Consider the following 7607-nt stretch of genomic DNA (forward strand, 5'->3'; position numbering starts at 1 on the left):
ATCTCATGACAAATGTTGCAAAGTCTTATATTGTCTGTTTAAGTATTTTCATGTAGTAGTTTAACCAAATTTGTGTATATTGACCTCATGTGGTATCTTTAAAATGACACCTTTTTAAAAAACTTTCTAACTGATGAAAGCATACATTCATGAATAGCATCTCACATATGAAGTATCTTTTTAAAACTTATTTAAATCTCAACTTGAGGTAAACAAACAAAACAAAACCCAATCTCCCCCAAAAGGCAACAAAAGCACAGTCAAACATCAGCAGTGAAAGCAACAACCGGAGTCAAACACTGACGTGACAGCTCTTTTATATTGAGCACAAGGTAAATTGAGTTCAGCTGTTTCCTGTTGTGCTGACGAGTTAGCCCCACCCACTTTACACCTGCAAGAAATAACTGAATTAATTCACTCGAGGAAATGTTTTTTTTTTTTTAAACCTGACTCTGAATGTAAAGAATCTTTGTTTAAATCCAGTTTGACTGACGTTGGTTCATCTTTTCTTCCTCAGGAACAGTTTAAATAATATTTTATACAATATACAATATAAACAATATATAAACAATTTAAACAATATAAAATCCATTTCAAAATATGCTTGTTTTTTTGTGTTGTTTATTACGGCTATTTACATGCTCGATTAATCCGTGGAGTATTTTCTCGAAAGAAAATGTTGATCAGTGTTTGTCAAACCTGGAAATGATGACAAATGTCCTGTTTTTGTCCACAAACCAATGATTTCTTTGTGATTTGGAGCAAAGAAACCTGAAAAAAACCCCATTTTTACTTGTTTTAGTTTTAGTTCTTATTTATCTGGTTAATATTTACGTATTCTTTAATCGTGTGTGAATAAGTAACGTTACGACCAGGCGTGAAAGGTTAAAGGGAAACAACGTGAAACCACGCGGACGGAAAAATGGAAAATGATTTGTTCATGTCAAGACAAAAGGAAACAGATTAATAATGAGGTCCACGTTTTTAATTTAAATAAATAGAATAAAAATAGAAAACAAAGCTACTTTACATATTAGACCAAAGATACAACAACTCGTTTCCTTCTATATCTAAACATAAAGAACAACAACCTCAAATAAACAAGAATTCACATAGAAATTTAAACTTTTCGTTTCTGCAGGAGGTGACTGTTGCTGCAGCTTCACTCGTCTTTTCCTCTGACTCTCTCTGTTTGTGGAGGAGTCACTTTTGGAGCTACACCGCCACCTAGAGGCGCCCTCTGCACCTCTGTCTGCAGAGGGCGAGACAGGGGTGGAACTTAAAGTGGGCGGCGCCCAAAAGTGACTTAAAAGCGCCACAAAAAACTGACACATTGCTTTCTTATTGTAGGAGCTAACTTTCACCACAAGATGGCGGCAGCTCCCTGCTCAGTGTGGCATCTCAGAGGAGACAGAGAGAGAGAAAGAAGGAGGTCATTTCTGTTGTAAAGGATGTTTTTTTTTTTTTTTTGGGATGCAGTTGCCAAGCAGCCGTCAAACCCTTGTTAGGGTTTTGGGGCCACAGGAAATCTGATCTGAAAACGTGGTTTTTAAATGAGCTCCTGCAGATTTGAGAAAGCCTTTGAAGAAGTTTGCTCACAGATAACATCAAAGCGCCGGCGGAGAGTCCACAGCACAGACCAAAGAACGTCGACAGAAATGTTCCTGCGCAAATCCGCCGGTGTAGTGTTCCTCCATGGAGGGGAACTGTCTTATAACGCGCAGTCCGACCCCCTCTGAGCTCCTGCTGCCATTATTTTGGTTGCTTATTGACATCATTATCTGCCAACACTTCCCTCTTCTCCAGCTCGTGAGGTCTCTCTCTCTCTCTCTCTAATGCAGGCCTTTTCCACTGCGCTCCAGGCCGCAGAGTAATTGTCCGCGCAGCACCAGGAGTCGCTCTGTCTGACTGTAATTCTATAATATTGGGGTTGGCTATGACAGTAATCCCCCGGGCTCATCGCGCGCCGCCAGAAAAAAAGAAAAAAAACAGTTTCACAAACTCAAATGTATGTATGGGGATCGTAGAAATGTGGAAAAGGGGATATGTTGACGCTCAGAAGTGACAGAATTCATTTATAAGCGTAAAACAGCATTATCTGTCATTTAAAGCTGTAGTGTAGTGTAACTTTTAAAGTGTGGCGCGCACGGAGCTCATTTCAATTTTATTTATACGTAAATAGCGACCAAGCAGTCTGTGTATAAAGTATCGTATTAAAGGGATATTTTAGTAAAAGTACAAGTATGTTACCAGAAAATGTAACTTGTTTTTTTTTACGATATTACTTAAAGTCTTAAAGTTTATGACATTTACTGTACTTAAGTGTCAAAAGTAAATTCCTGATATAAAATGTACTTCAGTTTTAGAAGTAATAGTAACTTAATCTCAGAATGCTGACTTTAATTTCCGATTTCTGACTTTTTCTTTAATCTCAGAATTCAGACTTTAATTTCAGAATTCTGACTTTTTCTTACTTTGAATTATTGAGAATAAAGTCAGAATTCTGACTTTATTTCAAAATTCTGACTTTTTCGTCAATTCTGACTTTAATCTCAGATTTAATCTCATTTCAATTTTATTTATACGTATGTAACGACCAAGCAGTCTGTGTATAAAGTACCTTATTAAAGGGATACTTGAGTAAAAGTACAAGTATGTCACCAGAAAATGTCTCTTGTTTTAATAATATTACTTAAGTAAAAGTCTTAAAGTTTATGACATTTAGTGTACTTAGGTGTCAAAAGTAAATTCTTGATATAAAATGTACTTCAGTTTTAGAGGTAACAGTAAAAGTATTAAAAAAGTTAGGATTGAGCCATGGTGGCTTAGTGGTAGGGCAAGTTGTCACTTAACTGGAAGGTTGTGGGTTAAATTTCTTGAGCAAGATGAAGAATTTCAAATGAAGAAAAACAAAAAAGTTTTGTTTAGAAAAAAACACCGTAGTTGGACATGCGTGTTAAATTTGCAATTCTTTAGGCCCCACAAAGGCTTGGTCCGGCCCTGCACATGCGCGCCAGAAAACAACACACATAAATATAAATATGTATTATGAGTATGTATAAATCATTAAAGGAGACTCATTTAGCTGCTGTTTCTTCTCTCGTTGCCACTGACAGATACGATGTTTCCCCATCACCTTGATGTCCGTGTGTGCGTGTGCGTGTGCGTGCGACTCCGGCCGGAAATCTCAGGGAATGACATCACCACCAGATCAGAGCAGGAGGCAGGATGTGAAAAGTAAAAGCAGAGTGTGAAGCTCAGCTCTGATGCTGCTTCACAGCACTGAGTGAAAAAAATCAGGCCGCTTCAAAGAGTTTCCACTGGTGAATCTTTAAAAGAAAAAGCCTCAAAGACGAAGGGGAAGCATGAATAGTTTACGGCTGGTGTGTTGATATCATGTCCTCTGTGTGTGTGTTTTCCAGCTCGTCGTCCCTCATTTCTAACGATCCCATGCGAACAATACGTTGCACGGCGACACACGCGCGCTGTTTTTGTCGCAACTGGTCTTTGGCCGCACACGCCGAGACAAAAACACTTTAATGACTGTCATTACTGACACAAGAACAGGAAAAATACAAGCCAATGACTGAGCACCGGAGAACTAAGACATCTTCAGGAGAGCCGCGGCTTGTACCACACAGAGGTCTGTGACAATCTGCCGACCAGAGGCTGGAGAACCAGGAAATAAGTAGAGGTGTCTGATGACTGGATTGGGAGCAGGTGTGCTCGCGCCGCAGGTGACCTGATTGAGCACGACACTGAATTCACCTTTTTATAACCTCACTGACTCAACGTCGCGTCGCCGTGGTTACGCAACGGTTTGCGCTATCGGAAAAATTCCAATGGTTTCTGAAAAGCCAAAGCCAACGTGTGGTTATTACGGTAATTTCACTCGCGCTGTCGCAGCAAGCCGGCGAATCAGAGAGGGCGGGAGGGAGCTGGAAAAACGCTTTTTTTGGACATTGAGACAAATACTCAAATGTTATTGTAAATATTTGTTTTATACTGTTCACATTTAAAATTTACCACGCCAAATCTGGTGGACGTGGTGTTCTCATTTTTTTTCCTCATTTCAAATTCTTAGAATACTATTTTAACATGGAAAAATGGTCAGAAAGCACTTATAGATCATTTAATAAAGTCAGTTAAAGCTGGGACGCAGCCACAGATTCTACAGGACCAGGCTTCTGGTTCACTCTGACGGGGCATAAAAAGCTTTCGCTGCTGTTTCCAGTTTGTCCGATTCAGACGGAGCCACAGTCGTAGAAAACAGACGGAACAGTTTGCTGTGGCCCGACGCCAGACAGGAGAGAACACAGCCGCCTGGACGTGGACACGGTCTAAGATGGATGTCCCTGAGAGTGTTCGAATCCATGGTTACGCCAGCGAAGCGCCGAAAAACCCCCTCGGGAAAAGAAGACAATCTCGCTTCAGGGGAAACTTTGAACAGTCTCACAGAGTCCAGCGGTCTTTCATGAGTCTTTTAGAGCCAGTGTCGGCTTTTCGACAGTTAGTCGAAAACTAAATGAAAACTTTGTTGTTCTGTTTGAGATAAATTTACGTTGTTGTTGTTTTTTTAAATCTATTTTGTCGTTATTTATCACGTCATTCTGCTGCGGCTCCATGAGCAGAAAACTGGACAAGACTGTAAGACTGTTAACTGTAGGGATAGGACGATACCACTTTTACCGATATATCACAAACTCGAGTATCTACCGATACCGATATTAGTCCGATACAGTCATTTTAGACCATTTAAAGAGTCATTTCAAAGGTGTTTTTCCAGCCCAAACATGACTCAGCTAAAATGCGTTTGCCGATTTTTACTTACATTTTCGCAACATATAGGCTTCTTGGATTTGGATTTTTACCTTTTACATCTGTCCGGTTAGCGCTTGTGTCTTTGCAGCCCCGGTTGGAACGAGGGCCTTTCTGCCTGAGTTTGCATGTTCTCCCCGTGTGTGCGTGTTCTTCAGGTTCTCCGGCTTCCTCCCACAGTCCAAAGACATGCAGATATGTAAGATTAGGTAAATTGGACGCTCTAAATTGACTACAGGTGTGAGAGTGAATGGTTGTTTGTCTCTACGTGTCCCTGCGATGCACTGGCGATCTGTCCAGGGTGTGACCCTGGCACAGCAACCCCCCCGGTGGAGGATAAAGTGGTAGAAAATGGATGGATGGATATCTGTCTGATAGCCGATCCAGTGATTTTGACCAATACCAATTCCCATCCCCACTATAAAAACCTTTGTCACAAAGGCAGCCAACCCTCCAACCTTTCAAGTGTGCCCGTATCGCACACTTTATGGTATGGTGAGCCAACGAGCCGCTAGCCTGTGTCACATGACCTGGAAGTTATTGAGCTAACTTGCTGACATCCATCCATCCATTTTCTACTGCTTTGTCCTCGACATAGGGCGATTGGCGGGGTCACACCCTGTACGGATTGCCAGTGCATCGCAGGGACACATATAGAGACAAATAAGCATCCACTCTCACACCTACTGAGTGTCCAATAATCCCCAATAATCTGCATGTTCTTGGACTGTGGGAGGAAGCCGGAGAACGCGGAGAAAACCCACACACAGGCGGGAAGAACATGCAAAAACTCCATGCAGAAAGGCCCTTGTTCTGACCAGGTCGTGAAGCCAGGTCTTCTTGCCTCAAAGGCAAGAATGCAAACCACTACACCAACCGTGTGGCCCAGTAGTAGAACGACCTTCACGCAGGCGCTGCCAGTGTGTGGCTCTAGACTAGAGACTTCCAACTGACGAGCCTGTCCCCGCCATCCAGAGTACCATCGCCACAGGACTTAACCGTTGAGACTCATTGGTTCTGACATGGATAGCCTTCGCGTGAATACGGTGGATTGCAGGTTGCGATTCTGAGACCCACACACTTTGGGCATCCGCCTTCTCCAGCGGCACCATTGAGTGTGGAGACGTGCTGGTTCCAGTTGGGGTGCTTGCAGTGGGCTGCCAGACCTTGATTGCAGTCGAGGTCCGCCTTTAACCACTCCAGCCCGCCTGGCGCTGCTCTCATCCGCCAGTTGCGAGACAACTGCCGTTGTAGAGTTGAAGGTTCCAAAACCCTTGTAACCCAAGGGCCCGCTCAGTGTTGTCGCCAGTCACAGAGTGGGTAGTAACGGTCACATGTGCACTTTTTAAAGGTTTCAGGTTGGGGTGCACTGATCCCACGCACAACCTCCCCACTCTGCCTGGATGCAGTTTAATGTCATACCCAGGACGATCGTGGCCCAGTAAAATACTAACATTTGATACGCGGACCATTAAGATGCACCAGTAACTTAAGAGTTTTTGGATTTGTTTTTCAACCACTTCCTCAGAACATTCACTGATCACTTTCCCCAAAAAACATACACATCAAGGACACAGAGGGCAGAGGGAATTAATGATTCTTCTGTTTCCTCTGTGGCGGCTGTAAACGATAGTGTCGGCCTCTATAGCCGCGGACGTAAATATCAGTTGCGATGGCGTCACGTTTAATTATTTTCAGATACGGCTCGCCTCCGTTTCTGTCTCTGCTCCTCTCAAAGCAGCTCTGTGTTTGTCATCCAGAGGATAATTAGGACTCGGAGCGTGGCCGTAGATGTTTGGTCTCGCTCTGACCGACTTTAAACAGAATGCTCTTTTTAGATGCTGCAGTCCCAGCTTACATATATATATATATATACAGTATATCCCATATAAAGGCAGAACTGTAGCTGCCTGCGCCTCTGATGTGCCATCCAACTTTAAAATACAGCTTTGCGAGCGCAGTCGTCTTCAAAGCTTCTCTTTTTCTGTGTTTTCTTTTCTTCTTTTTTTTCCTCCAGCCCCTCGCTGCCAGCTTCGACTTGGCTCCGCCGGCTGCCTCGACATGATGAGTGGAAGCGAGTGAAGAAGTCGGGTGAAAGGCCTTAAAGGAACTGCAGCTAATTCATGAAACAAGCCACTAAATGAAAAGCTGGGAAGAGTAGCTGCAGCGGCGTGAAGCGTACAGTGAAAACAGGCCGTAAAACGGGACACTGAGCTGCTGGTGTTTTGTGTCTTCATCACGGTTTTCTGTTTAGAATTCACTGCGAGTCATCGCGCTCCTTTTAGCCTCTTTATTGCAACACATAAAGGAGGAGGGGGGGGCACAAACGTCATTAACTGCACTGTTATTCTAATCTCCCTCTGTCTCGCTCAGACACTTCCCTCTTTGTGCGCGTGGAGGGGGATTTGGTCGGGAGAATGGAGGTGCTTCATCCGCCGCCACCTGAGCGGGAATGCTGCGTCCAGAAAACCTCACATTTAGGGTGGTCCACCTCCTCCAGACCACGTCCTCCTGGCTTTCTGTTTTTATGTGGTCCTGGTTCCTCCTCCTCCTCCTCCTCCTCCTCCTCCTCTCACAAAAAGATCCTCACACAGCGAACAAAGTTTCACTGGCCGTGGTTTGTTGACTTATCTGGCACGGCAGGAGTTTGTCTTAAACGCCGTTTGTTGGATTTGTTTTGAGGTGGCGGACTTTTTTTTTTTTTTTCTTGTTAACCCAGACACACAGGAAGAGCCTCTGCCATCCTCGATGATGCGAGCAGGTGCAAAGACAAGGCTCAATGACATCTT

This window comes from Solea solea, chromosome 18 (assembly GCF_958295425.1).
Source record: "Solea solea chromosome 18, fSolSol10.1, whole genome shotgun sequence".
In the NCBI taxonomy this organism is placed as follows: domain Eukaryota; kingdom Metazoa; phylum Chordata; class Actinopteri; order Pleuronectiformes; family Soleidae; genus Solea; species Solea solea.